This window comes from Crocodylus siamensis, chromosome 12 (assembly GCF_052110815.1).
Source record: "Crocodylus siamensis isolate JL-2025a chromosome 12, ASM5211081v1, whole genome shotgun sequence".
NCBI classification, from domain to species: Eukaryota; Metazoa; Chordata; order Crocodylia; family Crocodylidae; genus Crocodylus; species Crocodylus siamensis.
Window position 1 is genome coordinate 44359067 of NC_143406.1, and position 21425 is coordinate 44380491.

The 21425-nt window shown below is 52.0% G+C and overlaps 1 long non-coding RNA gene across 1 annotated transcript in view; it reads right to left on the bottom strand.

The window, feature by feature from the left end:
• Window positions 1-6532: 6532 nt before the first annotated feature.
• LOC149855043 (uncharacterized) overlaps window positions 6533-21425 on the bottom strand; it is a 60832-nt gene continuing 45939 nt past the window's right edge. Inside the window, exon 5 of the long non-coding RNA XR_016438759.1 lies at window positions 6533-11703. This is a non-coding gene — a long non-coding RNA (uncharacterized LOC149855043). The remainder of the gene's footprint in view (window positions 11704-21425) is intronic.

Genomic DNA, 21425 nt, shown 5'->3' on the forward strand with positions numbered 1-21425 from the left:
CTTAAAAAAAAAAAAAAAAGAGAGGGAGGAAAAAAAAAAAAACCACCCTCTTTAGCCATGAAACGAGCATTGTTCTCGCGGCCCGCCCCCTGCCCGCAGCTAATCCGGATTGGCTCCGGGCGCCGCCACTCACGCAGTGTAAACACCTTGGCCCTCGGCCATGCCTATAAAACCAATTATGGCCCGAGCGCGGCAGCGGTTTCTAGGCCCCCCAGGTGCGGGGTGAATGGGCTGGGGCGGCGGTGAGAATTTTCAGAGGAGGTTTCAAGGCCCCCCCCCCCCGCGCCTCCCCCCGTCCCTTTGCTGTCGCGGGGCAAGGGCTTTGCTGGGGTTGCACAGGGGTTCGCTGGGGCATTTGGGGGGGTGGGATCCGGACTTGGGAAGACACCCCCGGGGTGCGCGCACAGGGCAGCGGGGCGGCCGCAGCCGCGGCTCCGGTAGTCCCGGGGTCAGTAGCCGCGCCAGGCCTTGCAAAAGTAACCCCCCCCCCCAATAAAAAAAACTACCAACCCCGAGTTGCACACGAGATGAAACCCGGCCGTCGCTTTGCATTTCAGAGGGGAGCCCCAGCCTCGGCGCCCCCCCGCCCGGGCTGCTTCAAAGACCATCCCCCCCGGTAGGAAATGTGCTTAGCTGGAGGAAAACGGGGCCGCGCACAATAGTGCAGCGCCAGGCGCCCAGGAACGCGACGACTTTGTACTTTCTGTAATGCCTCGTTCAGCACAATCCGCGCGCGGGTTTTTAAGCCCAAGATGCGCCCCCCGCCCCCGGGCCGGGCCCGGCCCTTCCCCGCGGCTCGGCCAGGGCAATCCGGGCGGGCTTTGTCGTCGCCCCCGGCCTCCGCGGGTCTCCCGCCCGCAGCCGCGGGCCGGGGCCGGGGCTGCCCGCCCGGGCCCCGGCCCGCGCATCACAAGCGTCGCGCCGCATCTCCCCAGCCGTAGCTAGAGAAGAGTGCGAGGATTGTACAAGTGCGCACACACGCCTTTTTATACTCACACTTCGACAGAGGCGCACACTTTTTTAGACACGCGCACACGCACTTGTATCCATACACACGCACTCAAATACATGTATTATACACGCGCGCGCGCGAGTTGTTCCGTGTTCATAACTCCCTCCCCCCGCTAAAATCTCTTTACCCGTTTAAAAACGCGCGCGCATACTCCCCCCCCCCAATTTGGGTTGTCTAAATAAACGAATAAATGCAGGGGGGAGGGGAGTCTAATTTAATCCCGGTATAAATGGGGGGACCCAGGCCGGCAGGGCCGTTTCAAGTTGCCCGCAGCCAAACCCTCCGAGCCGTTTCCAGGCCCCCCTCTCCTGGAAGGGGGGAGGGGGAAGTCACCTAAAATAGGCAAGGCAATGTCTGAGTGTGAAAGCGAGGGCGAGCTGCTCCAAATATGCCCGGACGGGAACGCGGCCGCGGCGGCGGCGGCGGCGGCGGCTCGGCGCTGGACGCAGCCCAGGCGGAGGGGAGCGGAGCCCGCGGAGAGGGTTTGAGCGATCATTGGAGCAGCAGTGACTGACAGCTGCTCGCCTCGGCTTCCCCCCTCTGCCTTTTGCTTTCTTTGCTGCTTTTTTAATTTTTTTAGAGGAGAAAAAAACCCCCAACAGCCCCTCCAAACGCCGCCAGTTTTTAAATGCACTTTCCTTAAAAACAACCACCCAACCTCGCACCTAACGAAGCGGCCCAGGGAGGAGAGCCCGGGCCCGGGCGGCTGCCCTGCTGCGCCAGGCTCCTTCTCCCGTGGAAAACAACCCCAAAAACATGTCTAGAAATAGATATAAAAGCCATCTGTGTGTCTGTCTGTATGTGACACGGGCTTCATGGCAGGGATGCGGCCGTAAAAGCCCGGGTGCTCCGTGCTGCCCGGTGTCAGGCGCGGATCCTGCAGGAGCTGTCATGGTGGCGGCGGGTATGTATGCCATACATCATTTCGTTGCTAATAAAAATTCTGCCGGGTTGTCCTTCGTTTGCCAATGGCGCTTGCATTTTTCAAGTGTTTCTCATCAGTTGAGAACGGAATCTGCATTTCATTAAAGCTGCAATTTCTCTGTTGATCAATCTCCCCCCCTTCCTCCTCCCTTTGTCAGTCGCCCCAACCTCTCCTCCCCACCCCCAAAAAAAGAGACTTAAAGCAAGATTTACTGGGTCAGCTCTCAATGCGAGGAGAACCTATTTTAAGAGCATTTTTTTTATGTAATCAAATGGTTACCTAGGGGGGGTGTTGCTATGGGGGGCGGGGGGTGCAGAGCCAAGCTCACCATCCTGGCTGCTTTCCGCTGCAAACACTCGGGCGGGAGGGTCCGCGTTTTCTTCTCTCTTTGCAAAAATTAAAAAACAAAAAAGCAAGCGCGCATATAGAGGGAGATCACCCCTCTAGACACAGGGTGTGACACAGGCACAACATACATCTCGGTACGCGCCGCAGCTCCGACCGGCGAGCTGAGTTTGTAGCAAATATTTAATTGCCTTGATCTTTGCCACTGATAGCAAAACCCTGGATTGAATTAAGGATTTTTTTTTTTCCATTGCGGGTTGATAAACAGCAGCTGGGAGCCATCTTGGAGGGTGGGGATGAAAACATTTCGGAGAAAGAGAGCGGTATTGTCCTTCGCCTGCAAAACTTTTCCCTCTCCCTCCCTTCCCCCTGCCCCCTCCCCGAAAATAAATAACTATATGTAGCTATCGAAAAGCTCGCGGGCAATCAGCCGCCTGCCAGGTTAGCAGAGCAATTAATCACTTTAAAGAAAGTTACGTCGGCAGAAAGCTGCTTCTCAGCTGCAGGAGAGGAGCCCACCCTTTCTGTGCAAGTGGGGCTTGCTTTTCTCCCCCCCCCCCCGGCTCTTATTCATTTTTTATTTATTTATTTTCGTGCAAACCTTGCTCGGCTTCAGCACTGGAGGAGGGGGAGGTCTCTGCCTCTTTCCCTGCCCAGATCTGTAAACAGGCGGATCTGGGATTCAGGAGCCATTTTCTCTGCCCTTTTTTGGCTGCTGGGGGGGGGGGGGGGGGAGGATAATCCCTAGCTGATCGAGGCGTGCGGCTCGCCCGGCCCGGGGCCGCCGGCTCCGTGCCGCCCGGCCCGGGGGTCTCCCCGGGCTCGCCCCCAGCCGCGTTTGCTTTTGCAAAAGGAACGGAACTGAACACGTGAAGGCGGTTTTCTCCCCCCCCCCTGCATTGTTTTAGGCGGCGTTAATTAGATTAAGACTTTCTTTTGTCTTGCCATTGTTTGCTCTCTCTCTCCAGTGCAAATCTCGGGCCGCTTTGAGATGCACTGTATCATAAACACACCATTATTCCCAGCTGGGTTGCCAAAATACTTCGCCTTATCAAAGGACGCTCCAACCTTGAAGCCGCCTTGTCACCGCTCGCCCATAAAAAGCCCGAGCCGCTCGCCTTCAGAGGCATCTCTTTTGTCTTCCTTTCCTCGCTCCAGATCCTGAGCCACGGTACTGAGCTGCTTCAATCACCACCCCCACTTCTTTTTTTTTTTTAAAAAAAGGGGGGAAATTCCTAGCAAAGAAAACCACTTTTTCTCCCAGGGGTAAACACAAATGGTGGGAGCAGGCTCGGGTTTGAGGCTGTGCTTTGTACTCCAGCTAGAGGTGGGGGGAAGCTTGCGCGTCCCGTGTTTCAGTGCAGGTCTGGCGTGTCCCCTCTCACATGCTGCTGCACAATAGGGGCTTGTTCCTTGGGAAAGGCTTGGGTCCCTCTAGCTCTCCTGGCTGCCTGGAAGAGGGTTGCCAGGCCGGGCTGGCTCTCCAGAAACTTTTCTTCCTCTTTTCTTTGGGAATAGTTAAAAATATATATAAAAAAATAACCCTATTTATTCCAGGTTCCCCCCTCCCATGGTTCTACCGATTAATAAACAGAAGGGGTCTTTGAAAGTAGCCACCGCAGCCCCTCGCCCCTTCCAGTGTATGAAAGGGCTGTAACTACCCCACTCAGCTGCTGCTGCTGCTTTTTTCCCTTTAAATAAAGCTTTCATCTGGCAGATCAAAGCCTTTCCCCCCTTGTTTTCCTGCTAAGAGGTGGAGGATTTGAACCTGAGTGGCAGGGTGATGGTTTCAGGCTTTCTTTGCCCAGAATCGGCCTCCTTGAGACTGGGCCCCTGCATCAGGATGGTCCCCCCGGAAAGGTGAAGGATGACTGTTGCTTTGCCTCCTGTCCCAGAAGGCTGGCTGCGGTCTCTCCCCCGTGGAGATGCTCGGCAGAGAGGGGCAGTTTGGTGAGCCCTGGAATAGGAGTACCCCCTCCCCCAGTTGTACCCCACGCGACCAATTGGTGGAAGCACTCGGTGGTCCCGAGCCCCTAGGAACAACCCTGAGCTGAGCCGGGGTCCCGGATGTTGGGAACAGCAAACACTCGCAGCCAGGATTGGTGCAGCCAGCCAGGGAAAGCACAGGATGCCCTTCTGCTGCCCCCCGTGCACCCTGTCTAGGCTAGAGGACTCCCACGCCACCTCCTCCCCCTCAGATGGGGGTCTAGCCCAGGACCCTGGCAGGGGATCACAGGATATGTGGCAGGTCTGAGCCCGGGAGCAAAGATGCCTGCAGGAGTTGCACAAATAACAACCCCTGCCACTTCTCCCCAGGCCCAGCACCGGGGGGCAATTCCTGCAGCCCCCCAATTCCTGGGATGTCCCTGCACCCCCCCCACCTCGCATCACCCTACACCTGTCCCCCTCCTGGGGCTGTGGGTGCTAGCAGGACTCAAGTGCCTTCCCCCAGCCCCCCCATCGCTTTGCCAAGCAAGGCAGGTGGGCTAAGAGCGCGCACACTCGGCTCCGGGGATGCAGGACTACTGCTCACAAGTAGAAAGTCCTGCTGGGGTGGCACTTGTCTGTCCCGGGTCAGGGGGCTGGCAGGTGCGCGCGTGGCATCCAGGCTGGGGCAGTGGCCTTTGGGTGGGGGTCATTCATTTTGGGGAAGCCTGCAATGTAAAGTATCAGCCCCCTGGCGAAACCTTCCCATTGCCCCTCCCAGGACCTGGCTTCTGGGGTAGAGCTGGTGGATGATGCTAACCCCATGACCTGGTGGGTAATGGCAGAACAAGTCCCCTGTCTTTCCCGTCTGCCCCCCGCTGCTGTCCCCCCTTCCCCATCACTCTTACTGGGACTTTGAGATTTACTCTCTTTTTTTTTTGGCTTGGAATAGAACATGCTGTATCTGCAGCCCCCGGGCATCTGCTGTAGGATTATTTGTTTTCTCCCTTTTTTTTTTTTTTTTGCAATAAGCCTTTCTGTTTAAAAAAAAAAAAAGGGCACTACAGCCACATTTCCAGAAGTGCTGGGTGCTGTGCGTGCATTTCACTGTGCATTTTTAACGTGCTTACTACAGGTTTTCAGGTTTGGAACTGCCGGGGTATATTTAAAGTGTAGAGTCAGGGACTTTATATAGAAAAGCAGGCGCCACGCTACAGACTGCGCTCAGCGCACAAAGTGGGACCCAGGCTCTGGCTACCTGGGCCCCATCCTAGAGAGGACGGCTGGGAGATCCTCTTTTTAGCTCCGCTACAGTAACAGTTGAATTTAGAAACAACGGCAGAGGAGGAAAACACACAGTCCTGGGCCACCCTAGCTGTGCCCGCTGCTGGAAGTGGGAGAGGTGCAGCTTCCAGCAAGGGCAGATGCCAGGTCAGGATGCGTCTCACCTTGTAGCCATGGGGAGCGGGGGGGGAGAAGCTGGCTATATCCCCCCCCACCACTATGTGACCTCAATCTGGAGTTAAAACCTAGAGCCTCTTTCAACTAAACCATGGCCCCTGTAAGGGGAAAGCAATTGCAGATTTGCAGAGCTGCATGAGTTGAAGGAAAAAAGGGGATGGTGAAGGCATGCAGTGGGGGAGACGTGTCCCTACTGCTGATTGCCTACAGAAATCCTGGCCGTAGCATCCCCCGCCCCAAAAGGAGGGTAAAGGCCAAATACTTCAGCCCAGGTCAGGCCCCACACCCCTATGCCCCAACACACACACATTCATGCTGATTAGCATCTGCTCCCTAACTTACAACGAACCTGCTCAACAGCCTGTTGACAGCGGGGGAAGAATTTACAGCAACGTTTCGGGGCGTGAGGAATGCCAGGTTTGGGTCTTTACACGAGTCACGGTGGAAATCTGCCAAGCTCATGTGTTTTCACTGGGGGGGGGGAGAATTCCTGCTGGAATAAGATTAATGACAAAAGGCGCGTTTTCTCTATAAATACCGGCTGATTAAATCCAGCACCTCGGCCCCTTGGCCCCACTGAGTTCTGCCAGGATGAACACTGTGTATATTAAAAGGAAAAGCTGATGATGAGCACAAACAGAGAGTGCAGGCTAGAAAAAAAAAACCCACACATGCATTCAAAGGCAATTAAAAGCATGAGGAACATTTTTCAAAGACTTTTTTTTAAAAAAAAAGGCAAAAAAAAACAAACAACAACCCTGCTATTGCTGGAGTGGGAACCACATCGAGCAGCGAGATTAGGTGCCTTTTTATTGAGCATCTCTGGCCAAAACAGATCAATAAGGCAAAGGGGAAGGGATCAGCTGAGAGAGGCAGGGGTTATAGCTAAAATTCCCTCTAAGACTCTTAATTCTGAGTTCAAGGTACAAGGGTGCCTTGGTAAAGCCACCTTATCCAGGGCAGGCTGCAGCACCAGTGTCAGCTCAAGGTCCGGTTTATGAAAAGCTGCTGGCTGGATTCAGAGATGCATACCTGCTCTTGAGAGCCAAACACAAAAATCCACTCTCTCATCAAAATGCTGGGTTAGGGCTCAGCTCTAGCAGTCCCAGTTTCTTCCCCCCACATCACTAGTGGCACCGACAAAGCTGGCTGTAAATCAGATTTGATGATCGACACGAAAAAATAACAGTGTGCTTCGAAAAAATATTCCCCAGTTGGGCTTTTCCTGCAATGTGCCTGCGCTCACCGACTACCGGAGAAGTTTTACAGGAATAGGATTGAAACAGATTAACATTTTAACAGATGATCTAGGTAAGAATCCCAGGTTTATTTTAAATATGACTCAATATGCAAGGGACCCTCAGTCGTTGCCTCGGGGGTCTGGAGAACTCACCAGTTGATCAGCACCAAGGGGGGATTTTCTGCCATGCACTTTCCTCACTGGTGAAAAAAAGGTCAAGTCTGAGCTCACCAGTCAAGATCTCCTTTACGGATCCCCGTGTTTACATAAGGGAAGAGAATTAAATGCACTTACGTGGGCAGCTACTGCTGGGGGTTTTTTACCGAAAGCTGCAGAAGCCATAATCCCTGCCCAAGAAATCAGAGATCAGCTTTCTGTCATTCAGCTGTATGCCGGAGCAGTAGCACTTGGGGGAAAAAATGGTATAATACTAATTACGGAAACACTGGAGATCCAGTGTAAAAACCCTTGCCCAGACAGATCCATCTGTCTTTCCTGATCTATTCTGTGGATGTCAGATCCGACGCTTTTGAAGATAAGTTGCTAAAGTTAGAGCATGCAATTCCTGTTAAACATTTGGACTCAGCTCAGACTGACATCATCTTCTGAAACAATATAGTGCTCTGTACACAGTGCTATTCTCTCTCGAGAAGGACAAGAATAAGTTTCTTTCCCTGGCTATGGCCAGGCAGTTTTTATTTTTCAACAAATGAGATTTTCATCCCAGATCAGAAATTCAACAAACAACATCCCCCGGCATCCCAAGACGTAAAGAAAAATATCATGCAACTAAATTCCCAAACTGTAATTACTGCTCGAAGTCTTGGGATGCCGACATCGCCTCCCGTTCTTAAATCTGGTCTTATGCTAGGAAAATGCAATGACACCTTTCAGCAGGAATAAAATCCACTTCCATTTAGCACAGAAATGTTTTTTTAAAAAAAAGCAACCCACCCCTACCCAAATTCTCGGTCCCAGTAGAACTCTAGGTTATTATAGCCTTGAATATGAAAGTTTAAAACAATTATATGTCCAGTCAAATGGGAATTCTTGCCACTGAATGACAAGAGTTTTATGTCACCGCAGTGAATTGGATTTTTCTTCTCCTGAACTGCCTGTCAGTTAAGTCAAGAATATATTCTTGGATGTGTATGCGAGACAGAGTGAGCGCTATATAAAGATTTTATATATCTAGCTGGCTTTCAAAGATTTTTCTTTCTACCCCGGCTCACAACAGCTGCAGGTATTTTAATATGCATACAAAACCAATTTTAAAATGGAAAAATATTCACAACTGCTCTTGCCGTTCTGACGAAGAGGTGGGTGAGCAGGGCATGTTACAGGAGATATTAAGAGCTGCGCCTGGGAGATCTTACAGTATTTACTCAGCAGGAGACACCCAGAAAGAAGTTTTGAGGTTAGCTGCAGGAGTCCGTGTCTTTGCTCTGCCCTTCTTTCAATTCACCTCCTCTATCTGCTACTAATTTAAACAAGCAGAAGCCTCTAGGAACTGGAAAATCCAGATTTGCAATATCACCCTGACAAAGACAACTTCCTAAAAAAATGCGCGCCTCCACACACACACACATACACGCACAGAGTTCCTGCCCAAGGTTAAATTCCAGCCTGCACATTTTTTACGCCAAATTAAAGATAGCTGTGCTCCAAATAAACAGCTCCGAGGAAGGCTTGTGAAAGTAAATACAGGCCTGTTTACCTGAAAAATCTCAGAAGCCTGATGAGCAAGTTTGAGGCATTTGCGTTTTTGTCCCTTTAACCACAAACACCTTCAGATCCCAGGCTCTTGCCTGCACCCCTTTCCCGCCCTGCAATGTCAAGGCCTTCAGATCAGGCAACCATGTAGAAGTGGGGGACTAAAGCCCAAGAGAAAGGGTTAATACAGAAAACCCTGGGAATTGCTCCTATATGGCTTGGGGAGTAGGTGAGCTGAAGGACCCGACTTGATCAGCTCTTTGGTGCAGACTAAATGTTTTTCACAAGTTTCAACCCCTTTGGGGCACAGAGGGACCCAGGAGGGCCGAGAGTCCCGATCCAGGTATTGCAGCACTGCAAAGACGCTGTCCCAACCAGGGCTTGAAGAGCTACTGTTCTGAGCCTGGGCAGAGCAGCTGTTACATCTGGATTTGCAGCACCAAAACGATATAAGCCCTGCTCAGGGAAGGACTGATGTGCAGTCATGGCACTGGTGTTCACTGGTTAGAGCAGGAAACAGCGAGTCCAGACGTCTCCCTATTGGCCTCAGCTCTGCCACTAAGCCTCTGCATGGCCTTTACTAAGGCATATACCCTTGGGCACCAAGGCACGTTCCCTTGGGTGGGGAGATCAAACAGGCAGATGCACTGGGATTGCAACACGGGTGACCCGCGCTGCTCTTTCTGGTACATGCTTCCAAAAACAGTGCATCGTGCCTCAGTTTCCCCATCTTAAAAAGAGGCAGAATGCTGCCTCCTTCCCGCGAGGCACGGGGGGGGGATTACCGAGATGAAAGCAGATTTGCAAATCTTTAAAATCTCCGTGTGAAAGACCCAGAGAAGCACAAAGCGTTATTCTCAAGTCCCTCCAGCTCTGAACAGGTAAGTCATTGCCACGACAACAAAACCTCTCGTGCTTTGCTCGAAAGGGTCATGATTTTTTTCCCCATTCTCCGCTTTGTGGATTTAAAAGCCTGCATGCATGCACGTAGACACACACACACACACACACTTGTGCTAGTGGTGGGGCTGTCAGAGCAAGGTGTAATCAATAAATCATGTGCTAGTTGCGGCTACTCTGCACGTCAACTCGGATTTCTCCATTTGGGTGTCCAGCGTGTGCCATTCTATCTCCTCCCTTGCAGATCCCAGCCTCGTTAGGCCCAACGAGTGGGAATCGCAAATGGGAGGGGGGGGTCTAATTTTGAAGCTGCCGAAGGAAAGGAACAAGGGACTGCACAGAAAACTCTGCCTTCAAGGAAACCGGTGCTGCTGGTCACAGCAAGCGTGCTGCCCAGGCATGGAAACCATGTGAGGAGCATTGGCCATGCCAGCTGGGCCATAGTTGACCAGGCTGGAAACAGGCACAGCCATTAAGAGCTCCCCAGCCCGGTGTGTCGGGTGGGTGGCGGGGTGGCGTGGTTCGGTAATTGAATGCAGGAGTTGGATGCTTTGCAAGGGTTTCTTTTTTCTTGCCTGCCCTGCGATGGATTGCCATCCCTGTGCGCTCAGCCAGGATTTAGGGTCTGCCCCCGTCCAAGAATGTCCCTTAAACACTAACGTCCTGCGCCTCAAATTTTATAGAGATCCTTTTCCTGTTCCTCCGCTGATCGCTCCCTTCTGAGTGTGTGGTTTCAAAACAGATCTGCTCTGCTTTCGCTGCCTGCCAAACATCCCCCCGGTCAGCTCCCGTCATGGGGGCCATCCTGCCCCTCACCGTGTGAGGCTGGGGACAGTCTGGGATGTGTGGTCTTCAGAGCTGGGTAATGGGTATGGGAGGAGGCGAAAGGAGCCGGTAGTCCCCTACTGCGTGGTTTACAGAGCTGCGTACCAGCCTCTACTGAACACACATCCAGAGGCCCCCTACTATAAAATACTGTATGCCGTGGACTCCCTCCAACAGGGCCCAATCCTGGCATTTTGGGGGTGCGCCGAGCGTGAACACCCAGTCAGCATGTCCACGACTGTCCAGCATAATCCGAAAGATTCGGCCCTTGTGAGGAGCCCCAAGATCCTCTCGTCCCCCCCTGGCAATGGAGAGGTGACACCAGGGACCTGGGTCAGGCCGGACATAAGGAAGAATTTCTTTACTGTCCGAGCCCCCAGGGTCTGGACCAGTCTGCCAGCGGAGGTGGTTCAAGCACCTACATTGAACACCTTCAAGAGTAAATTGGATGCTTATCTTGCTGGGATCCTGTGACCCCAGCTGACTTCCTGCCCTTTGGGCAGGGGGCTGGACTCGATGATCTCCCGAGGTCCCTTCCAGCCCTGATGTCTATGAAATCTATGAACTTGCCCATCTGGACATGCGTACACAGGCAACCATATTCCAACAGAGGCCATCGAATCCACCTGGCACATCTATGCTTGGGAAGCACCGTGCAAGGGGCCAACACGCTCCCACATGCGCAGTGAGGAAAGCCTCTCACCCAGCCCCACTTCACGCTGAGGACTGCTTTTCACTTCCACGCTTCCTCTTCTTTCCATCTCGGAGCCGCGCCGGGAGCCTTGGCCTGCTCAACGATGCTAATTGTCACCGAGGTTGTATAAACAACCAAGACACGCCATCCACCTCCTTCAGGCTCTATTCTCCGCCGTTCCAGCATCACTTTCCTTTGACAATGCTTTCTTCCCCCACCACCCCTTTTCTTGCAAGGCCCAGCTCATTTGTTAGCCCTGGTGAATGGTCTTTTTTTCACTTCAGCAAAAGTATTTGCTTTGTCAGTCTCCGGACAAAGGAGGCAGTGATGCTGGTTATACCGTAAGAGCAGTTATTAAATAAAGCCATTGCCTTAATGGCATGGCTTAAGAGGATGTGGAGATGCCCATCTTGGTGCACGGTGCTGGGCAATTCGCGCTAGTCACCTATCGATCTAGGGCTCTGGATGGAAGGAGAGGACCACATGAAAAGGGTGAGAGTCAGAGCCAGGGAGCTAGAGAAATCCCTTGGCTGCTACCAGGACCTGCTAAACCTCGAGCTCTTCTGATTGTTCAAGGATATTCTCTCTCTCACAACCACATACACTGAAGTTCCTCTTGCAGCTATCCATGCCGGCTCTCCAAAGCATTCTGCCTTAAAAGGCTGGAGAAGGAAAAGAAAGAAGTTACAAACCCATTTCATTGTCTTGGAAGGTCGCTCTGTTCCCCACCCCCCTCCTCTTTTAGCCTTTTATTATTTTCCAGCATGTCCTTTTATGCTGGAGAAGAACCAGAAAAAAGCATTTCCCATGGCTAATTCTTTGAAACAACTCCCTCTCCGTTTTCATCTCCGCAACCCTCTTCCGCGTGCTCTCAAGATCCACGCGCAAACTCTGAGAGAACAGTCTGATAGCTACAGAGGAGTCCTAGTGCCTGGATCCCTCCTCCTTCCCCCTCGCCCTCCTTTTATCTCGGGCATATACATTTTCCTACGAAGAACAAAGTCGGAGCCAAAGTCCCCATCCAATTCATTGCAACGCTTGTTCCCTTATTTAGTTTTTTAAATTCCTGTCCTCATTATGAATGGAAAAGCCGTCGCCTCGTGTCGTTCAAGCAAACAGGCTCATGCCCCGAGCCCCTAGCCCAGCTGTAAGTATCTTGGCTCTCTGCATAGAGGGGTTTTAAAAGAAAACTGGACCCGAGTCCTCTGCTTTGCCCATCCAGCACGCTCAGGGCAAAGGGGGAAGGTGCTCGCAACATGGGGGGGACAGCAGTTGTTGTAAGTATTGGAAGGGACGCACTGAAACCTCACTCTGCAAAAGCCGGTCTCTGGTTCGGAGGCGGCTGGGAGGTGCTTTCCATTCAGGGGGCAGATAAGCTGGGGTTTATCACCTCCCCCCCCCGGGCTCCTGTAGGAGACAGGCCTGTCTGCTGTGCAGAGCTAGCGGGTGCAGTCCCATCAGGATCGACAAGCCCCCTCCGCGGACCGGGGAGGAAGCCACCAGGTGCAGAGGCCATTCCTTGCCAAGCCAGGAACAGGCGTGCAGGGTGCAGGCTAAAAACCAGGGGGCCAAGGGAGGATGTGGAGCAGATCCGCCAGCGCCCGCTGCTCCTCGAAGGCATCCAAGGAGCCGCTGGATACCACCCAGTGAGACTGCTCAGAGACGTGCCCGGACAAGGGAAAGGACCACAGACCTGTAGCCGCGCAGGTCCTCTCCAGCCAGCATCTCCAACACCGGACTAGGAGGACCTCAGGTCTCATCCCGTCCAACATCTCTCATCAACCCTTGCAGACCACGCGCCTCCACAGCCTAGGCTCGGAGTGGGGGGCGCGATTAGCACGGCGGGGAGAGCAGGATTACGGTGCCAGGAGCCTGCTTCCGGCTTGGCAAAGCTCTTCAGACACCAGCATTTGTCTTTTAATTATTATTTCTTTCAAGACGAGGAGAGCAGTGACAGACACACAGTCCCCTCTTGTAGCGAGCTGGAATTTGATGTCATAACAACTGTTTTTGTACCGTGCCTGTTAGAGGAAAAACCTCGGCAGGAGGGGGAAGGAGAGGTTTAATTATAGAGCCGCATTGTGATTTTGCACACATAGCTGGCTGTTGTAATCAGGCTACAAGTGTATCTGATTTTTCTCTCCCCCCCCCTCCTTTTTTTTTTTTTGGTGGTCCAAATTAGTTGCTTGTGTTTGGGTGTCTCAGAGACAAGCTGTTATTTGGCTTCTCTGAAGGAGATCTTGATCAAGTGAACAACATTTCAGCAAAGAAACCATTACCGCCCTTTACCCGGGAACGAAAGTATTGCAGGCCTCTGCTGAAACCTGACAGATGCATCTTGATCTAAAGGGTTCGGAAGAGTTTGAATTCCCCATCCCTCCCTGCTATAATGGTTATTTCTCTTGCAAGTCTTTGTGGAAAAGATCAAGGGGGAAAAATAAATTTAAAAAAAAAATTTCCCATGATCCCCTCCGGGGATCCCATCCCAGCCTGTTTATTTAAAATTTCCCCCATAAACACCTACAAGAGATGTAGTTGATGCCTTTTATTTCCCTCTGTTGGGAAAGGGGGAAAAACAGTGAAAAAGAAGCTTAGTATTTTCCCACCCCGGGAGAGCGAGGCTACACTTGGATATCATGTGTGTTGTTAGATTCATTTAGGAATCCATTGTTGTCCATGCAAATTCTTTTTTACATTTCAAATAACAGGATTATTTCCCCAGGGGGTAATATCCTGTAATTTGAACACAATAATGGGAATAAATTACTTACTTAGAACTAATAACGACAGCCTGATTCCAATATATATAGGCACTGTAACAGCTTTGGTTAGTTAAAATGTAATTGTGTTGACGGATGACATTTTCTTTCAAAGGAATCTGAATGACTTTTAATTAAATTTGCTTGGAGGGTGGGGAATAAAAGAGAGAAAGAGATACAAGGAGATTTTTGTAGACCGACTTGTCGGCCCTTGCCCCAGCTATAAAGCACACAATGGAAAGAGAGTGGCCAAGGACTTTAGCAACAACTTTCCTCCTCTCCGACAAAAGCAGGCACAATCCCCGAAGAACCGTCACCAGGCGAGAGCCCCGCTTTGGAAAGAGTTTGCAATTGGTTGCGGCTTCTCAGAGGGACTTTGAGCAAGATGCGAATGATCCTTTTGGGTCCTACTCAGGGTTTAGGCCCAGGTCAAACATGTCCATCACAACCATGACCTCCGTGGGAACAGAAAAGCATGGTGGATGTCCCCAAGGCAAATGGGCCCCGGCGGAGAGGATGTGCTTAGTGAGGGGATGCGCTTAGAGGAAGGCAGTGGGTTTGGCTGCAAGGGCCAAGCTTAAAGTGTTCAGAGGAGCTCAGGACTCTGCAGCATCACTGGTGGACATGGCGAACCGAGGCGATCCGAGAAAGTCAGGGCCCAATGACAGACACCAAGGTCTGCTCTGAAGGGTCAGTGGTACTTCTGTTCCTAGCACTGATGTCAATGGGGGCAACACACTGAAGTTTCCCCTTCCCGCAGTATGGACTTACAGACAGACTTCCCTGGGCTGGGGCTCCGGCGATCCAGGGGCTGTCCCTGGCATGGTCACTAGCCTGCTCACTGATCTTCAGCAGGTGACAATGCCTCGGCTTCCCCAAGTGCTCCCAACCTCTTGTGTAAAGGACTCCAGATCTGCTGGGAAGCAGAGCCATACAGAAGAGTTATTATCATGATCACGATTCATGGCTCAGTACAGTTCGGCTTATGCCACAGCTGCAGATGAGGACACTACATCGCCTAGGTCATCTTATTTTATAGGCATTACATTGCGCAAAGGCATGGGGATGTGGATCTTGCTGCTTTTTCTGTTTGGAAAACGCTTGACAGACTGTGGTGCCACCAGAAATTGATATGGAGAAATGAATCTTCGTCTGAGATCTGCAAGGTGGATAAGGAACTGGCTTACACGAAGATTAAAAAAAGGGGTTGTTTGGTGGGGGGGGAGGTTCCTAGCTGAGCCATTCAAAGATTGCTTTGGGGCTTCATTAATATGAATCCATTAATATTCGCATAGTGCTAGTCACATCTGATATTCAAGATATTAACATTAATATGAACCTATTAATATTCACGTCTGATATTCAATATATTAATATTCAATAATATTAAAAGATTAATAGGATCTCGGCACCTAAAAAGTAGGAGTATGCTAGAGGAAAGTGAAGTTAGGAGGCATTGTCCGTACTGAGGAGGACCAGGATATCAGGCAGGATGCACTGGATGACCCCAAGGACCCAGTGATAGAAAGTGGGGGGAATTCAGGAGTACAAAGGGAGGGTCATGTACTTGGGGCTGCACAAGAATTGCTGCCACAAGCTACAACCTTGCCAGTTGGAAATGACGGAGAAGACAGACCCGGGCGTATGTGGCTGGCTGAGAGCTGCCAGCACGATGTAGCTAGGGAAAAAGGGGAACATGATCCTAGGACACATCAGGGGACGTATTTCCAGGAGACATGGAAGCATCCATGGCATCGCAGGAGGCATCTGGACTGCTGGGTGTTATTGCGGGTGACTCATGCTCGAGGAAGATGAATTCAAGCTGGAACAGGTGCAGGAGAGGACGGCTAGGAGGATCAGGGAATGGAGCGCCAATTGAACGAGGCAACCTGGGCTTATAAAGCGTGGTGGAAAACAAAATAATAAGGCTGCGAGGGAGAGATGCAATTGCTGCCTATAAATATATCCGAGGGTACAAGGACCGTGCAGGCACAAAACCAGCAGCTCGTATACCATCAGAGAATACAGTCTGGTGGGACGTTAGATGATTCCTGACCTCCAGAAAAGGGAGATCCTGGAACAACCTCCGGCAGGCGCAGCCGGGCCAAGGGTCCATGCCGAGATGGAGCTGGACTGGCTTCGGTCCAACGTGGTGCCTGCAACAGCCGGGGCCTGGAGCTCCTTTCCAGTCGTATGTTCCGAGTTGCCAATCATCCCAAGCTACCGCTGCACTGAAAATACCGAGGATGAAAGCCAGGCAAGGTCCACCTAGGCAGAGGGGTAGCAGGGCAGATCACCTTAGGCAAGGACCCCAGCAGTGGCTCTTGCCATCCCTTTCTCCTTCCCCTTGCATGGGCCTGTTCACCCTTGCCCACAAAGATGCACGTACAGAAACCACCTTTCAGGCAGGCACTCGCCGCCCCTTGCATTCCCCGTCCTCCATTTTGCAGCAGGGCTGCGGTACCCGACTGCCTGCTTCAGCGCAGGAGATGGCGACGGGCTGCTTGGAGCGGTTGCAGATGCCTCATCTGCCCTTGCATTTGCGCTTAGGCAATTGCTTTCCTACCTGTCCTAGGCAGCTCCTTGAACTTAGCCCTCACCGCCTCCTCCACCCCCTCCCTCCCAGTGCTCCTGCTCTGCCGGCGTGCCTCGCTAATGTGCTTTTAATCTTCCTGGGTGTGAAGTGGAGCCCACTTGAAGAGAATCCAGCACGCCTCTGCTTGCCGCTGCAATGGATGGACTCTATCCTCCAGCACGACACAACCGTCTCCGCTTTTCTCCAGGTTCACGCAGTCAAGGTTACGTGCTGTGGTTGCCACTGCAGAGCGCTAATCATTCGCGCAGGCCCCATCTGGCAGATGGTCCGGCTGAAGCCCCCGGTAAGGCAATAGCCTGATGAAAGGATGCAGGATCAGACCCTAGGCTAGGACACCCTGTCCCCTTTCACTGGGATCTGAAAATCCTTGCTGGCGAAGCCCCACGTTATCCCTGTCAAAAGCACTTTTCAGCCTTCTCCAAACTAATTTCTTCCTGTTTATCTAAAAAATATTCCTGTGTCAACGCCCCCTGCTCCGAGGCATCCGTCAGAGGCCAGCTCGTGCCCTCGCACACTGCTGTTTCTATAGTTTTGCAAAACCACTTCTTAAGCCCGAAGACCTCGTTTAGGTTTCTATAAAGTGCTCGATAGGCAAAACACCCAGCCCTCAAACAGCTTCCGCTGGCTTCAGCAGAGTCACTATTTATGCTTCAAAGTATCACGTTCTGACCCCCTCTGGGTACGGGCTATAGGTTCCAAGAGAATTAAGCCTCCTAGAAATGGATCATAGCATCTATTAGCTGCCAAGTTTTCCAGTTACTAGTAACTTTATAAAGTATCAAGACCTTTGCAGTACCAACATATTCCCAGCTAGGTTTTTACACCACGCCATCCATCTTCTCGTCTGGCACCTATCACTACGATTTCAGTGCATGTCACCACGGCCAACGCTCGGACAGCTGATTCCATGAGAATCTCAGCTTTCAGTTATTTATTTTTTGAAGTCTGTTTCCAGCCTTCATGGTTGCAAAGAGCCGCTTGAGAACATGACCCAAGTGTGACCTAATGGCTCAAAAACCAGAAGGCAAAGAAAGAGCTGCATATTCCACCCCTAACTCTCAAAGGTTGCCCCCACAAAATCATAAGCCAGGCATGGGTGAACTGGGCGGCCACCTGGGGCCCAGACAGAAAGGAGGCCTGAGAATGGTAATTTTTTTTGTCTGATTATCATTATTATCATTATCTCTGGCAAAGGGGGCCCTGATACCAAAAATTCACCCGGGGCCACCGGGAGTCCAGGTACGATGCTGGTCATAAGTCAAAGGTTTTGAATGTATAGGTATAGGCAATACCGCTGATCGGGGTCTCCCAAGAGCTGCTGGAGGTATGCAAGTATGCGTCTCATTTATATGCACGTGGGACTGAAGCACAGGCATTAAGAGTCTCGCCCAAAGTTTGTGGCAGGGTTACGATTTGAATTCTCCCACCTGAGAAAGCCTGGCACGGTGGGTTTTGTCTCGGTCTCCCCTGAGCCTTTGCATTTAAATATGCTAAGGAACGTGGTTTTATCGCCTTAGTGCTCACAGACATTGTCTATATGCCAGTTAATCATCATTTTATTAACACGCGACTTAGCACAGGGCCTTAGAGAATGAAAGTCAGCCCAAGTCAGAGACTAAAATATCGATTCCCAGCAGTGGCCATCACTTCAGGTAGCCGATGTCCAATTCTGCTGAGCCCTTTAGGTGTTAGCTAGTGCATAGTTAAGAAGCCAGTGTCTACTCTTCAGGAGGATAATACTGCCCGCCCGCAGGTCACTCGATGTTTTGTAAGGGTCCCGTCCTCTGTCTCCGCATAGCCCGCGCGGCTGCGGTGCTCTCACCGCTAACACGAAACATCTTGGCTTATGTTCCAAGTGAACTAAATGAGGTCGAACGATCTCCTTCTCTCTCCTCTTCCTCCTTAACCTCAGTATGCTCTACGCTGGAAAACAAGGCATGCTGACCACAGCAATATCCCGTGCATGTTTGAAAGGGAGGTTTAAAACGCGGGGCTTCGAGGTCTTGACAATGTCCCTTTAAGGTAATCTCGGCACAGCTGTATATTGCACGGCTCAGGAGATGGATGTGCACGGAAATATCCAGTTCTGTTATGTAATATAAAGCACGTCTACGCTGTGATGGATGAGCAGGTGCCAGTAGCGTATTAGCATATCGCACGCCGCTTTACCAAAATGTCAGGCAGACAGACTGGGGGGGACCCAGGAAGCCACACACGGAGTAGGAGATGGGAGGAGACAGGCGAGTGCCAGGGTTTTTCAGGCATGCACTGGCTCATGGCAGCCAGGAGGGATGGGGAAGAGGGACTTGCAGCAAAGGTACCGTGCTGGGGCTGGGTCCGGTTCTCAGTTCTGGCACGGGCTTCTTGTGGGACGGTGGGCACATCACAGAGTCAGAGAAAATGAGGGTGGCAGGGACCTCAGGAGGTCACGTCTAGTGCAACCCCCTGCTCAAAGCAAGGCCATTCTCAACTAGATCACCCAGCCAAGGCTTCGTCTAGCCAGGTCTTAAAAGCCTCCAAGGATGGAGAGTCCACAACCTCCCTGGGTAACCTGTTCCAGTGCTTTTCTACCCTTCGAGTGAGAAAGGTTTTCCTAATATCCAACCTCAACTTCCCTTGCTGCAACTTGAGCCCATCGCTCCTTGTTCTGTCATCTGCCACCACCGAGATCAGTCCAGCTCCGTCCTCTTTGGGAACACCCTGCAGGTAGCTGAAGGCTGCTCTTTATCCCCCCATCAGTCCTCTCTTCTGCAGACTAAATAAACCCAGTTCCCACAGCCGGGCCTCCCTCACAAGTCATGTGTCCCAGGCATTTTCATTGCTGCACCAAGTCGCATCCAAGTAATTTGTTGGTGGAATCTCAGTTCCCAGCACATGGACCAGGCTGCTTCCTCCCCCTCTCCCTTTCTCTCACATCTGTTAAGATTGTAATCAGGGCAGGGAGCGTCTTCACATTGCCTGATCCAGCACCTACCAACACAATGCCTAGAAACCCTTTGATAATAGGTTACACACACTAATTACACAGTTAAGTGATATCAGGATAAAGCCAGAGGCTCACAAAAGGTGCCTCAGAGTCACAACCAACAACAGGGCCACGCAGCCCACGTTATTACCTGCAAGACAGCTTGCAAACCGCATGATGCAGCAAGGTGGACCTGCTCCCAACGGTGCTTCTCCTGGGCTGATCCAGCACCTACGGCCATGTGCCTGCTGTGGGAACGCGTTGGTTTTGTTTAAGGGGGTGGTTGGGTGCACGTGTGCATAAGCGTGCACACGGAAAACAGCAGAAACAAAAGACCGTCTCAAGAAACGTCACCTGAAGAAGGGCACTTTGTGCCCGACGGCTTGTGCCCAACCTCTCCCCCAGCTCTGCCAACAGAAGAGACCACCAAAGCAATTCTTGCCTCTCGGATGTTTCCTGGACCACCATGGCCAGGACAAAGCTTCAACCCTGTTTCTTCACAAACGCTCAAGTGTCGTTAAGAAACAATGTCCTTAGGACCAAGGCCTGGGAACCAGAAGATACAAGGACTAGACGAGTGCCAGGGCCTGCACATGGTGCTGCTTTCAGATGACAATGCTTTTCCATGCAGGGCGAGACGGAGCAAGAGGCCAGGCTGAGGCTCTCCGTGGTGCTGGGCCTTCGGTCTCCCTCTCCATTCCTCATCTGTAGGATGGTGATAACCACACCGCCCTCCCTCACCAGGCATTTTCAAAGGCAAGTACATAGAAGAGTTGGGGAGGTATTCAGATGCTGCCATTCAAGGGCCGTAAAAGTCCCCTAGAGCAGTGATTCTCAACCAGGGTGTCACAGTGCCTGGAGGCGCCTTCAGATCTTTTTAGGGGTGCAACAGGATGCCATGAGATGCTAGCACTGTTAGGTGTAGAAATACAATTCACAAGCTCCCCCCCAATAATGTCAAATAGGAGTCCATTTAAAACCATTCTGACTTGTTTTGGGGGCCTCCTGAGATCTTTGCCAGAGAAAAAATTGCTGTATTATTTTTCTATAGTCTAAAAATGAGTGAAAGCAAAGAGCTGACATTTTATTTAATAGATTTCCACGGTGGTGGCTCCATCTCGGAGCTCCTCCATTGCCCTCCTGGTGCCCAACAGGCCGGCTGATGGGAATCGAGCCGTCTGGAGGCCAGTCCAGTATCAGGAGCCAAGTTTCTGGCCATCCACCATAGACTCCACGAGCTTAGACCTTTGCAGTAAAATCAGGAGGGAGCCTGGGGCTGAGCCAGAGGTCCTGGAGGTTTTTCCCCTTGCCCACCGGGGGAAATCAGGGCCCAAGACAGGAGGGAGCAAGGGTATGGGCAGAGACCCCACAGCACACAGCTTTACCAGGACTCTGGCAAAGCCCCACGTGCATCTACGTGCTGCCCTTGGAGCCAGGGGGGCACATCTGTAAACTGCATGTCTCAGGCCTGTCTGTGAACGGGCCACGCTGCATCACAAGAGCGCCGACAGGAAGACGGGAGAGAGGCACCCGCTTTGATCCACTGAAGCAGCCTGGACCAGCAGGGCAGCCGCAGGGCGGGCAGGGTCCAGGCGTTACAGCCCAGCCCAGCACCGAACTCCAGCAGCCTCCGTTTCAGTGCTGCCGAATACAAGCCCTGGTCTCAGGCTGGCCGAGATGGGGACGCTGGGCAGAGGCAGCAGGATTTTTGGAGGAGCTCGGATTCTCGAGTGCCGAGTACCCAGACCCAAGGCTGAATCCTCCATGAAGCCCAGCGCTCACCTGCTTGGATAAAGAGGCTAAGAGCGCTCAGTCTCTCTCATGCACCAGCCCGCTAAGCCCCTTCTCACCTGCTCTGGCCCTCGGCAGCTTGGGCTACCCCCATCATCAGCGAGACCAAGGCAGAATGGGGCTAGCAACAGCTGTCCTAAAGCACAGCGCAGCATTGCTCCATCTGCCCACAGTCCCAGCTGCGCTAGAAGGGTTTTTCCTCCCTGGGCCCTTCCCCAGGCATTTGCTGTCTATGGTTGGAGTCATACCCAGCATGTTCACAGACAACATTTT